Raw genomic sequence first — 13,411 nt, 5'->3', positions numbered from 1 at the left:
CAGCTGTCAGGATGAATGATGGATTAACAAACGTGTAATGATTTAGTCCCTCTCCAGGAACAAGCAATACTGCCAGAGTGACACGCATCCCAGACATGCAGAGGAGAGGGATGTGTGGCATTGTCTCACTCAATAACAGGAGCTGGCAAGTGGAGAAAGCAATGTTTTTCACCCATTACACTGTGAATATATATGTGAACCCCAGAAAATGCAGATCAGAGACAGGAGATTCTGATTTAATTTCTTGTTGTTTGTTTTTTAATATAAGGGTAAGATTTAACAGCAGAGCATAAAACTTCCAAGCTGAAAGGCTTTGTGCTCTGTTTTTCCTTTTTCTTTTTTTTCAGATGATGTTCAAGAGGGACCAGCTGGCTTCACTGGACTCCACAAGGTACTTTTGTTTATGGATGAAGCCATGCAGATGGGGATCAAAGGTTGTGCAGAGCTGCTGTAGAGCTCGCTGGGGCTGAGAGAGGTCGGGCACCAGAGATTAATTTCTTGTCTGCTTAGAGCCAAGGTTTAATAGCAGACTGAGAAAGGACAGTGATTGAGTTTACTGCGAGCAGAACCTATAGTTCAGGTCAAGTAAAAGGAAGGAGCTCAGGGGCTCTGTGTTTGGGTTGCAGGAGAAAGTCTAATGGTTTAACAATATGTGGCCTCAGCAAGGCGTGTGGCAGTGACTGCCACGACTGAGCTGGGGCAGTGGGAGAGAGAGGGGCTGCACCCCCGGAACATCACCTCCAACACAGCCCCGGGGCCGGGCAGGGCTCATGCTCACAGCCAGGCAAAGCAAACACACAAAGGAAGCCTTGTTAATTCTGGAAATAAGGACAGAGGAAAAAAAGGGAAAACATCCCCGTGTTCTCTAAATAGGGAAAACAGTGTTTGAGGTGCAATTATTGTTTTAGTTTTTGAATTGCAAACTTCAACAAACCTGTATGGACATCAAGCTGCCCAGGATCAGGGCTAGGTGACTGATTTTGTCTAAATCAAGAACTAATTTTGAAGCTGAAATTAAACTATACCCTGACTTCAACTCCTCTGACTGTTTCATGCAACTATTCAATTTCATTTAATTTTCTAATTTTCCAGTTTTGTGTTAGTTGTCTTTTGTTTGGTTTTCTTTATTTTTTTTTTACAGATGCGTCCTTTATTGTATTTAATTATATCCAACTACACTGTGATATTCCTCTCCCTCTTGGAGTATTTTTCTTTATTTTTTGGGGTTTTTTTAAAGAGCATGAATTAGAAAAATCTGGCTGGGAGAATCTGCTTTGAGAATTGGAATGAGGTTGCATGTTGTTATAAATCCCACGTTAAGGAAAAGAATTCTGTAAGTAATTTCAGGCTGTTTGTTGTCATTTTGGTGGAGGCAGTGAGCAGGATGGACTTAGTACAGGTGGGAGTTGCCAGCTCAGTGCTATGGACTTCAGACCAAAATCCATAGGCAAAGAATTTGTCTTGCATTCGTGATTTGCCCTGGAATTGCAGGGAACGGGAAAATCATGATGATATCACAGGCAGGCCATGAGCATGGAAGCTGAATTGCAATGAGGATCTATCTCAGCTACGCAGAAAGCATCTGTCTGACCCCACCTTAGAAAGTCCTCATTCTGCGGCTCTGAGTCACCTGTTCACTGGATTTCCTATTAAAACACTTGTCTAACTGGTCCTGCCTTAAATTCTCCTTCTTTGGAGGCTCTTGGGTCGTGACAAGTTTTGCCTTTTTTCACCACTATGAGCTTTTTTCTCAGGAAGGTACGAAAACAGCACCAAATGTGAACTGAGTGACGTGGGTTTGGTGATGGGGCACAGGTGGGACTCCTCTCCCAAAGTGCTCCCATGCTGTCTCCATCCATTAAACTTGCTACGAGAGCTACTGGCTCAACTCTGCAGTCTCTCCTGTCAGAATTATTTTACTCTTTTTAGGAGTGAACACTTGCTGGATCACAAAGAATGACCTGATCATGTAGTGATTAAAATTCTCACCAGGGATTTGGACCTCTACATAAAATCAATTGCACTGAGGTCTTTCTTGTCTCAGGTGTTGCTGTGCTGAATTCATGGTGATTTCTAGATCTCTTAAGACAGTATTTCGAAAAGTTTCTGCTTTTGCCATCATGTAAAGTGAGGGGGAAAAAAATGTTGGTTTTTTTAAAATTTGTTTTGTCTGGTTCAAACTATCAACACACAAGAAGGAGCTTGGATGCTTCTTTGGAAGTGATTAATTTAATAGCAAGTTTTGCCTTTCATGGAAAGGGATTTTGAAGAGGACTTGTGAATTAAAGCTTGAATCAGTCTCTAGACTTTCTCTAGCAGATTATACCACTTGTGCCTGCTGCAGGCCTTGTTCCTCCTCCCCTGGAACATCCTGGAGAAGTGGCTCCCAAAGGCAGGACAGCAGAGTCAATGAGGCCAGCTTTGTGCAAGCTCTGATTTTGGAGGTTTTCAACATATGTCATCTTTAATATATTTTTTCTGTCTTCCTCTGTCCCTAGACCCCATGTGTTTCCACTGGGTCTCTGACAGAGATGCCAGCATGCTTTGTGCTCAAAACTGTGTGAAGCACCCAAGCTGACAGGGACTGAAGGAAAACTGTCACAAGCAGGCACACAACTTCTCTGGCTTTGCTGGCTTTGAAATCTGTGGTAAGTTACTCTTCCTTGGATTTTTCACTTTCTGTTAATTTTGTTTAGGCATTACCAAATAATTTATGTTCTTTCCTCTGCATTTTCTTTTTTTTTTTTTTTTTTTTCCACCTATGGGGGAAAATTGCTTAGTGGAAATGAAATAACCTCCACTCCAGAAGCTGCCAGTCCCTGACCTGACCCCCTCAAAGACAACCACAGCCTGTCCCCCTTAGCTGCTGTTCAAGCAGTGCAACACCCTTTAGGAAAATGCAGATATGATGGTATTTAGAAATCATATCTAATGAGAAAGGGAATTCAGTACATCCATAATTTTCCCAGCATGAATGAAGAGAAAAATTCTGCTATAGCAAAGCAGAGCCCTGGTGTGAACAGACCTGAATTTACTGAAAGATGGAAATAAGCAACGTTTTGATTTTGCTGCTCTCAGGTCCCTTCTCAAACCAAAGTCAGCCCAGTTTCATCAGCCTTTCAGTCCCACCTCTCTTCTATTCGATCTGAACCTTGTAGTACAGGGGAATCAAAGCAGGAAAGTGTAATATGTGGTAGAAATGATGCTTTTAAAAAGCCGTGGCTTGCTCTCATTGCCCTGCATTCTCCCTGTGTCCCAGTTTCCTGAGCAGGACTCAAAGTTTTGGATTTAGCCCCTCTGTCGAAGTTTTTGGCCAGATGAGCAGATGCATTAAGGTGCTTTCCTGCATATTCTTCTCTAATTGCTCCAAGTGCAGTGGCCATCAAGCAGAAATCCAGTCGGTAAAGTCTGCAGCTTGTGGACAACTTTTCTTGCCAACCATGCATTACGAAGGGCTAATTGTAAAAGTGGTGCACCTGCTGGCTCCCTTGGTGGCTGGAGCCAACAGGAAAAAAAAAATAGTAATTTATTAATGATCGAGTCACAAATAGTAATGAAAACAATAGGAGCATCTGAAGGAAGCGCTGCCGGGGGCAGAGGTGCAGGTGCTCTGTGCCCTGAACAGGCTTGTCGGCATTTTTATAAAGCTACTTTACAGCCCTTATCAATTTCCTACTGCTTTCTGTGTACCCCCTGCCCCTTTGCAAATGTTTTGCCTGCACAACAGGCTCAGCATTTCTTGTTGTAGGTGATAAAATAGCTGTCACCCTGTGGAGGGAGGAAAGAAGCAAAAAAAAAAAAAAAAAAAAAAAGTTAGGTCCAAAGAAACAAAGCAGAGGAACACATTTCCCAGCGAACAAACGAGGGGCTAATGGAGCCGCTGAGTCGGCACCGGCAGAGAGGTGATGGGAACTTAGCTGAGGAACGCTAAAAGATTTGGGGTAACGAATGCTGGAGGGCAAGAGAGACTCATTCCTTGAACTGAGGCGGGGCTTTGCGTGTAGCCTTGGATCTCAAAGGTGACGGGCACACGCCTCAGCCAACGCTGCCCCCAGGACTTTCGGATCTGTTACCCTGAAAATCTCAGCCGCCTCTTAAATAACTACACCACATGGGCAAGCTCAAGGCTACTTTTCATTTTAAGTAGGCAGAGCAGTTACTGATGATTTGGGTAAGCTGCTTGTTCCTGAGAGTACTCAAGTAGTTATAAGATGTGGTCACCCTGCCTCTCAAAATGCTGTGGCTCTTGGAACACTGAGATAACGCAACTGATGCACATAGACGAACACAAAATCTTTGAGAAAAGGGTATGGTGAGCTAAGGAACTAACTTTGCAGCCAGCTTTCACCACCGGGGCACAGCAGTGCAGTGCCCCTGAAAGGTGCCAGCTGATCACCAGTTGCAGAAGGACCAAAAATTTCATTTCAGTCATGTCAGGCTCTCACCATGCCCAGGAACAGGGTCAGAGAGGACACCCAGTGTTTGCCTTTCCCCTGCTTGGCCCATCACACGTGGCTTTAGCCTGTTCCTGACACAAAGCACTAACACAGACACCTGCTGAGTGCTGCATGGGTTGTGTCTACAGAACCTCAGAGCTACATGTGCTAATTCTACAGCTTCATTCAGCTTGCAGTGAAGGAAAGCTGCACTGAGTGGAAAATTCTTGCACTGCCGTGCTGAAAATGCTCCTACATGGACATTTGCCACAGCTTAGGTGGGAGCTGGAAACTTTAGACTGTGGGAACTTGTCTGTGTGTCTGAGCCCATAAACTGTTAACTGAAGCCTGTGTGTATAAAAAATAGAATTTTTAAAAATGTTGCAGGTGTAGCTGTCTCAGCAGGAAGGAGTCAAACTTAGAGGTCAGCCTGGGTCTATACGAAATCTGTGTGGGTTCCAGGTCCTGCATTTACTGCTGTGACAGGCTTTATCAAGGCTCTGAACACCCTGAAGCCATCACAAAGTAGCTGCAACCACCTTGCCAATGAACGTGATGGGTCAGCTCTATCTAACTTTTCACTGTCTATCCTGCATTCAAAGGAGAAACCCTGCATCCCTTCTTCCCACTTCACCCAAATTCCAAACCCTCACACAAATCCCAGCAATTTATGAGTCATTAAAGCACACAGTTTTTTGCCTTAGGGACAAACCTTCCCCTTTTAAAGTTTTCTTTTTCCTTAGGAACTAGGAATCTTTCCTGTAAAGACAGCTGAAATCCGTATGAATGAGCATGAATTCAGGTGTGTATTTTAATAACCATGCCTAATGCTGTGAAATCAGTGCTAATTACTGCCTGGTGATATGAGGGGGCACCTGCATGGCGTGGCAGTGTTAACACAGCCAGGATGGCTTGTACATGATCCATGAGGAAAGGTGAAGGCAAGGCTCATATATCCCCAGCACTGTGAATATCTAATAACTTACAGTCACCATTTGCTGCCTGCAGAATTAACCTCTTGTCTCCCCCAGCCTGGGGATTGGGTGCACAGTGTAGGATTTTAACTTCTCTATTGAAAAATGTGCCTGCAATGCTGTCCATCAAAACTCCTGCTGCTTTCTGGAGAGTATTATTAATAAACTTCTCCATAGCAGAAACAGGACCCTTTTAGAGCTCAGATAAGGTATTTTCCCTGTTAACCAGCTGGGCTCTTTGGCTGTGGACGAATGCAGTGATGAATGATGGGTCAAGGATGGAGCAGGCTGATTTCTCTCCAAGCTTGACCTTGTCTCTGCTCTGACACCTGAAATGACAGATGCATTAAGAAGTTATTTATTCAGGGGAGCTGCAGAGCATCACACCCTTTGCAAGGCAGCACCTACTTTTATAAGGATGTTAGAGCTGCCTGAGCCATCCCCTCGGTGTCTGCTCTGCAAACAGCTGCTGTGCAGGAAAGCTGCAATCCTGGGTGTCTGTCAGGGATACCCTGTGAACTGCAAGGCAAAAACAGGAGCAGGGACCACACGTTTGCTCCCAGGCAAATAATCTGCATATCTGCAAATCCCCCACCCTGGAACAGCATTAACTAACTATGAAAATGCACCTGAAGGTTTCTGGGTTGTTGAAGGCCCAATGTTCTGGATAAAATGCAGCGCTGAGGATTAAACAACTTCTGCTGTTCAGCTGCTTCTGGCCTCAGTGCACTTGGGAGAATTTCTGTTTTGTGCCTTTGGGATTTTTGTGGCTTGTTGCACTGTGGCCAACTGCGCTCTCCCCTGGAGCTGAAATCAAGGGAATCATTTTGCTTTTTTCCTTCATATTGTGGCACACATGGGTGGAGGGGTAGTTGAGCAGCATCCCATGAGCAGACACATTTCCTTTTTGGGAAAGTAATTATTGCTGAGAGGTGAAAGAGCTCTGCCTAAATCTATAGAAAAATGCATGTGTAACATGCATAACCAACCAATTCTCTCCCTAACCTTTTGCTGCAAGTATGAAAGCTGTTTGTACTTTTAAAATTGGACTTTTGTTTAGAAAAAATAACCTTGTCTATACACATAGCTGCTGGGCATGTGATATTTTCCTCACAGGAGCCATGGTGTGGATTAATTTGTGCAGCAAATTCAGGAAAGATGTCATGTGCTGTGATTCTGCATCCTTTGGAGTACTGGTAGAGCTTAGAGGAGGGAGCACCATAAGAACCCCAAAGAGCTGCCCCTGAGAAACTTGGTAAATCTATTGACCTCAACAGAATTAACAGCAATTGATACCTGCTCTGAGTAGAGCCCTTCTTTCTTTTTCATATCCCCTCTCCCCCAGATAAAACCCCTTTGGAACAACACCAGCAGAACTTTTTGGGTATATGCTAAAGTCCATTTTGTGGCATTGATTGCAAGTGCAGTTGTTAATTTGAGATACGTGAAATTCTAGCCTAGGTTAGGAGGGCTTGACTACGCCACTGCATGATGTAGCTGTGACTGCTTTGGCCTTCAAAGTGGTTTGGAACAGGTTGCAAATAGCCAAAGTTCAAACCCGAGTTACCCAGCCACAGAAGTTGTCCCAGACTCCCCTCTTTCTCCTGGTCTAATACAAGGGTGCTGAACAACAGAAGAGTTGCTCAGAACCAGCAACATCAGCATTTCTTGATTTAACGTGAGGTGGTGAGGGCTGTCCTGCAGCTCAGCAAGGGAAAATGGAGATGTCCTGTTCCTGTTTTGCTTCTGTTAAAAAGCTGGATCTTTACAGTTTGGGGTGTTTGGGGGAATGTAGGTGCACAGCAGACCTGGGCTACAGCTGTCAACAAAGAAGGAGTCAGGCCAGGGGCAGGCTGAAGGTATGTTTTCCACAATGGTCTGTTAAATACATTACAAGAAACCTCTCTTCCATCATGAGTCCTGGTTTAAAACTACTGCCCTGGGGCATAAAAATCAACTCCTAACAACTTCCAGTGGGACCACTATTCCATCAGTGTTCCCATCAAATGTTGACTCCATGATTAATATTCACCCTCTTTCTTCGTTAATCATCAGTCTTCATTCATTTCTCTGCACCTTCCCGCTGACAGGGGTGGTGTGTGTAGAGCAGCTGGTAGGGAAAACAGAGAGAGCTGAACTGCTGTACACAGGCTGCAGAGGGAAAAAGCCACCTCAGTGCAGTGTGTCAGCTCAAAATGAGTCCTAAAGATGCAACTTTTTCCCTAGGCTTAGAAGAAGGGGGTTAAATTTTCTTTTTGTGAGATGGGGCCTTACTGCAACCCCTAACTGCCACTGTAGTTTTACCTTGAGTGTCATAGCAGTGACTTAGAGCAGGAATGAAAGTCACACAGAACAAACTGTCAGAATTTGGCTCATCAAATTAAATCTGTACACAGTCCTAAAATAGAGCTTTGCAATTAACACTTGCACCATAAATTTAGAATTTATAGTCCGCTCCCAGTTTCGCCCCAGACTTCCTGAGTGATGTTGAGCATGAGGCTCGACCCCCTCCTCACTGAACAGGGAGTTATTACTGTTTTTTCCTCCTTATTCTGTCTCTCTCTGAGCAATTGGAATTGTTCATCCTGCAGAGAAAGTACTCCCTGTTTATAAACATCTGAGCTCAGTAAGCACAGGAGCAGAGATGCACTCATGAAATAGACGTCGCATATTAATCTGCTTTCTCAAAAGCACTGCAGCACTTTCTGTGGTTGTTCTCCACTCTGGTAACTTCATCCAGAGATCTGGAGGCTGCATTCCCCAGACTTAGGCTTCCCTTGATATGCTTTGGAGTGTGCTTAGGTTTGTTTGGTAGAAATGGTGAATAAGTTGCCTTACCATTGTGATCATGGTAATATAAGCAATAAAGAAGCATCAAAAAAAGAAATATTTTGAGTTATAAAATCTAGAGCTTGGTTTGGTCTTCTCAGACACATCAGTAATTCTGTGCAAATCCACATTTAGGACAATGAATTGGACATTAAGTCAACAAAGTCAAAATTCACAGGATGATCCTGCTGGTAAGAGGAAGATTTTTGTCTTGTGCCTTTTTTTCCCAGAAAGGTGATGGTCCATGAGTGAACAGCTCCTCAGAGAAGGTTTGCAGGATGCACAACTGATGGTCAGCACACATCAGCAAATCTACTGCAACTTTTCTGGGGGAAAAGGAAAAAATCTGCACTAGTGGTTGTTTTTGCCTTGTAGACAACGATACTGCCTTGAGTGCAGGGCTTGCACTTGTCTGGTTGCTTCCTGCTAACTTTTTAAAGAGAAATATTTATCACTAAAGATATAGGTCATGAAAAATTAAAATGGAGAATGTAAATTGCAACTGTTGCAGCACAGGTAAAGAAATGATTGAGCGTGGTAGGAATCTGGGATCATTTGTGAAAGTCTGACAGGCAAGAAAGCAAGAAAGGTCACTAAAGAGATGGAAAAATGACCAAGTGTTGCAGTGCCTGCTGGAACTTTTGCTTCTTCACTCAAATTGAAACAAACTTTGCTGCAGAAATAATTGAAAAATGCAGATCCTAACAAATTTTGGATTTAAAACATTTAAAATGAGGATCCTTTTAAAGCTGCAATGAAAATGTTTGTGTTATTGGAAGTCAGAATTGTGCTGTACATCCATTAATAATTTTTCCTCTGCTCTTCTGGGGAGAATTCTGTAAAACAGCAGAATTCACTTCTGTAAGCACTTAAAAGCTTTCTCTTCATGTCCCCAATATTTTCCCCTACTACTTATATAGTGTGCTGCAGATATTACTCCATTTTTCTCCCTCCCTTTATTTTCCAATTTGTTGTTTCACCGATATCTTTTCAAAACTTCCTCTACCTTTTGAAACCTCATTTTCCATTAAGAGAAATGGAGCATTAAAAAAACATTGAAAAATTTGGATATGATTCTGTCTGGAGGGGGAAAAAAAAAGCAATATCCAGGATTCTGCTACAGCCTTCAATTCATGGCATCTGATGAAGTGAGAGAAAAGATACAAAGCACATTCAGCATTCATAAAAAGGAATTTATAAATGGTGGCAGATACTTTATTAATTGTAGGCATTGCACAGGGAGAATTTTAAGTTTAAAATTAGGTTTTAATTCTTTTAAGTTAAGAATTTTATGAAAATAGGGGAGTTGTGTCTTTTAGAGCTTTTATTCTTCTTTTTTAACAAATTCCAGTTTAAATGTCGGTATCAGAAGTTTTTTCTGAATGAAAAGCCTTTATTTTCTTTCAGTTTTGTGTTTTGACAGTTACCTTTTGCAATCCAAGACAACACATCTGATACCAGAGAGAGACTGGATTTTATTTACTGATTCAGGAGATGGAGTGCAAGGATGTTCCTTTTGTTGTAATAACATGCACAGACTGATTACACGCCAGCTCAGTACCTAATTTATATCCTCCTTTCTTCCTGAATTAGTGTGAACAACTGCAGCAGCCTGCTCGGAATGTGCCAGCAGCTATGTGGAAGTATTCTCATTTTTTACACGGACTTGGACCCATGTCTTGGGAATGTTTTCCAAAATGTACATTGCAAAGGGGGATGGAGGTTTAATAACTCCAATGCTGACCAGCAAACACCTAAGTTTATGTAAGAGATAAGCAAGGCTTATCCCGCTGTTTTAGGAGGAGAAAAACATCACCACGAAAGTTGGACAATCCAGCATCAGAGTCCTCATTACTGAGTGTTACTTTTCATTCCTTAAATTATTCTTTTCTCTTCTTTACAGACCAGCATTTGGCAACTTCCTGGGCATGAACTTCTGAATCTGGATCCAGCTTCATTCTGGGAAGATGCTCTGTCCCACATGTCACCAACCTGTGTAGTACCCCGACAAAACCCTTTTTCTTCCCCTCACGTTTGCCTCAGTTTCCCCACTTGGAAAACCCTCAGGGCTCCATCTCTGCCATGCACAGTGCTTAAGACATAAATCACAAAACATCTGAAGGTGTTGATACACCCTCATTTGAGTGATAATACAGCTTTTGTGCTAGAGGAACAGTGTAGTGATATTTTAAATGGCTTAACCTCTTTGTCTTTCAGAGATATTTTCTGGAGCCAGAAAGCCCTTGGGACAGCAGCAGGAATGTAACTCCACTTACGTGTGTGAGGGATCCAATAATACATAAAATAGCACATTATCTCTTTAATTACTACAGTGGTAGATCACATTTAATATTATTTTTTGGATAGGAAATAATAGTGGGAGCCTGGAGGGAAATTTCCTTTGATTGCCCTCCTCCATTACCCCGAAGATTGCTCGCTGTACATTAAAAGCGTGAGCAGGAAAGGTCTCCAAAGCACAGTTTGCAGGCTCCCTCAATAAAGCAGCAGCTGCTAAAACAGAACAAACATCAGCAAGTGCTGCCTGTGTCATGGGAAGAGCTGCCTTGGCTGGAGAGGGTGGTGGAACTGTGATACACAAGTGGCTGGGCCTTAGAGACTGCCCTTGGCTGGGCCTGGTCACTGATCCTTTCTTGGAAGAGGAGAAGTGGAAGCATCAGAATTCATTTGCTGCTGTGGGTGGTGGCAGGGCTGCTCTGCTTGCAGGGTTTGTGCTCCCCAGCACCCTGGGTGTTCCCAAGGACGTAAGGCACTGGCTACAGGGCTACTGGGAAGGAAACCTGTTCAAGGGAATACAGATGATAAGGGAATTAGCGATGACTTTTGTTGGGTGTTTATTTTTTAAGCACCGGGCTGTTCCCCTGCTAGACTTCTTAAGGAGGAAAACAGAATTATCCTGTAAATGCTTCCCCATCACCAAGAACTGTGAATACAGAAAACAGCACATCAATGCTCATCAGCAAGGGCAAGACCTTTATGTCAATGTTCATTTGTGGAATCCTCCCTGGGGCTGTGAACATCCCCCTTGTGCTCCTGCAGGAAGGGCTGCTGCCCGAGGTGCCTGGGCAGCTGGGCTGGGAAACCTGGATTAGTGTAAACAGAGCCAACCCGTTCCTTCCTCCTTGCCAATCACACGTTTTCAGAAAACCCAAATGCAATTCAAGCATCCTCACAGCAGAGGTGGCCAGGCTGACACCTGGTGCACTTTAGGGTGCTCCTTTCCGCCGAGCGAGGCAGCAGGAAGAGAGGTGTTCTCACCATGCAGATGTGCCTCACAGCTGCGCTCTCTGTGGAACAACAGGAGAGGTTCTGAAGCCAAAAGGCAGCAATCCCAGCCCAGCTCAGCCCTGCAGCTGCAGGGCCTGGGCAGTTCATGTCCCCACAGCAGAGCAGGGATGTTTGTGCTGCTGCTTGGTGGAGCTCCCTCGTCAAAGGGGTGACGTAGCCCTCAGTAAACGCCACACAACCTGGAGCAAGTGCAGCAACTCAGAGCCACTGTGGCCAGCTTGTGGTTCTTCCCCATCCCTCTGTGGGCACCCAATCAAGTATCTATTTTATTTTCCTGCTAAGCTGCTTTAGCCCAGGTTGCTGGGGGATTGTGGAGCTCTTGCATTTATCAACATTAAATAAGAAGCAATAAGCTCTTGGCTGTGCCTTGAAGAGCTTTCCTTTCCTGGGCAGTAAATCTGCAGTAACTCTCTCTTACAGTTTTATTGAGGGTTATCAAGTGTTTATTCAAAAGGCATTTCCGTGCATTCAACGTTCTTCTAATTGGGCAGTGAGGGGTAATGTTCTCTCAGGACAGACTATTATTACTGTGGTAAAACCTGCTCTCTTTAGTCAATAGACTGGCCACGCTGCTAGTTTGCTGGGTGGAGAGAGGAAGTAGGGCTGTACTGGTGTATGGTTTCTACTAAATGGAGTTTGAACTATGTCACTTACAGAATCAGCTGCTCCAGAACACCTGGGAGTGGTCTGTGCTGTCTCATAAAGCCCTGTGAAAAGAAAACCTGGATAAAAACCAATCTTCTCTTTTCAAGGATGCTTAGACTGCCTCTGCACAATGTGCAAGGAGCCACATTGGTGCCCTTCTTTGTGGCTGAATTTCAGCCCAGGTGTCCTCAAAGAGCAAGTGCTACACAGGTGCCCATTGTTCAAGATGGCCCTGCTGGTTGCAAAGAGTGTTCAAAGATGATTTTCATAGTCTGGGTTTCAAACAGAAACTGTTAATTAACAAGGTGGTTTAGAATGAAATCCCTTTCTAGGGATATCTGGAAACCTGGAATGAACACAGGGAAGAAGCGTGTTAAGGGGGTGGGGTGCCGTTGGAGGCTGAGCTTGGTTTATTTGAAGAAAAAAGTTAATTTTGCCTTTGTTCTGCCTCTTCTATTAGCTACTGGTTGTTGGGGTGAAGAAGTCAGAAATGAGGTGCTCAAATAGAGGGAATTGAAAAGCAGTCACACAAACATGCCACATAACAGCAGGTTTTTTTGGACGTGGTAAAAGCAGGCTCACATTTGGATGAGATGTGACCTACGTGGGGCCGTATCTCTGCTCATATCTGCTGGCCTTTTGTGTGTCTCCTGCCATCAAAGCCTTCCCCCTGCACAGGATGAGCTTCTACTCCCTCCTCAGATGCAGGCAAAGGAGGAGGAGGGGTGGCTCAGCCAAGCTGATCCAATGTGCACCTGGACAGCTGGTACTTCTCACAAGTGCCTTTATTTTAAATCCATCCATCATGCTCAGGGGATCACATCCAGGCCCTGAATTGCAGAACTGGCACCTTGGGAAGTGTTCAGCTGTGAAAACTGACTTGGCAGGACAGCGTTGCCATATGAAAAGAAATGCTTTGCCTTTCTTATTTTTAAAAGGCAAGGTAAATGGAAGAGGCTGAACCCACTCACCAGCACTTTCAGGGGATGTATTTCTCCCTTGTGCCCTGCTGTTGAATGGATTTGGGGGAGTCTGACCCAGGTGAATGGGTTTGGTACAGATGGGAGTGGGCTGAGCATTGCATCTACAAAGTCTCAGGTCTTTAGAGTTTGCCTAAAGTGTCGTGTTGGACTCCAGTCTCCCAGGAATGTGTGTGACTCCACAACAGGACAGAGCAGTGAAAAGAAGTGCAGACTCTTGGGCAGAGCTGCAAACCTCAGA

At 44.1% G+C, this 13,411-nt stretch overlaps 1 long non-coding RNA gene across 1 annotated transcript; it reads left to right on the top strand.

The window, feature by feature from the left end:
* Positions 1 to 342: 342 nt before the first annotated feature.
* On the top strand, positions 343 to 11,655 carry LOC121675129. The gene is made up of 3 exons (XR_006019966.1): positions 343 to 391; positions 2,499 to 2,648; positions 10,143 to 11,655. It is a non-coding gene; the product is annotated as an uncharacterized LOC121675129 (long non-coding RNA).
* The last annotated feature ends 1,756 nt before the right edge of the window (positions 11,656 to 13,411 follow it).

The sequence above is a fragment of the Corvus kubaryi genome, unplaced genomic scaffold (genome assembly GCF_017639235.1).
Source record: "Corvus kubaryi isolate FWS band 111438036 unplaced genomic scaffold, C.kubaryi_AGA036_p1.0 134, whole genome shotgun sequence".
NCBI classification, from domain to species: Eukaryota; Metazoa; Chordata; class Aves; order Passeriformes; family Corvidae; genus Corvus; species Corvus kubaryi.
The sequence above is the reverse complement of the archived record's forward strand: the minus strand, read 5'-3'. Positions and strand labels throughout refer to the sequence as shown.